Source organism: Corvus brachyrhynchos, unplaced genomic scaffold (genome assembly GCF_000691975.1).
Source record: "Corvus brachyrhynchos isolate BGI_N302 unplaced genomic scaffold, ASM69197v1 scaffold279, whole genome shotgun sequence".
In the NCBI taxonomy this organism is placed as follows: domain Eukaryota; kingdom Metazoa; phylum Chordata; class Aves; order Passeriformes; family Corvidae; genus Corvus; species Corvus brachyrhynchos.
In genome coordinates this window covers 3,222,140-3,222,349 of record NW_008246060.1, presented here as the reverse complement: position 1 = coordinate 3,222,349, position 210 = coordinate 3,222,140, and positions in this window count along the sequence as shown.

Below are 210 nucleotides of genomic sequence, written 5' to 3'. Positions count from 1 at the left end.
TGCATGATAATTGCTGATAGTGCAACAAACCCCAGAGGGTTTCCTTACCCGCTTCTCAACATGCAGGCACTAATAAACTCCTGTGTTAACATTAATATTCCTGATAGTCTCTGTGGGCTCCTTCTCCCAAACGTGAATCTCATTAACATCTGCAAACCCAAAGCCAATTGTGGGCGTTTAAAGGTGTATCCTGTAAATTGGGGGGCTGCT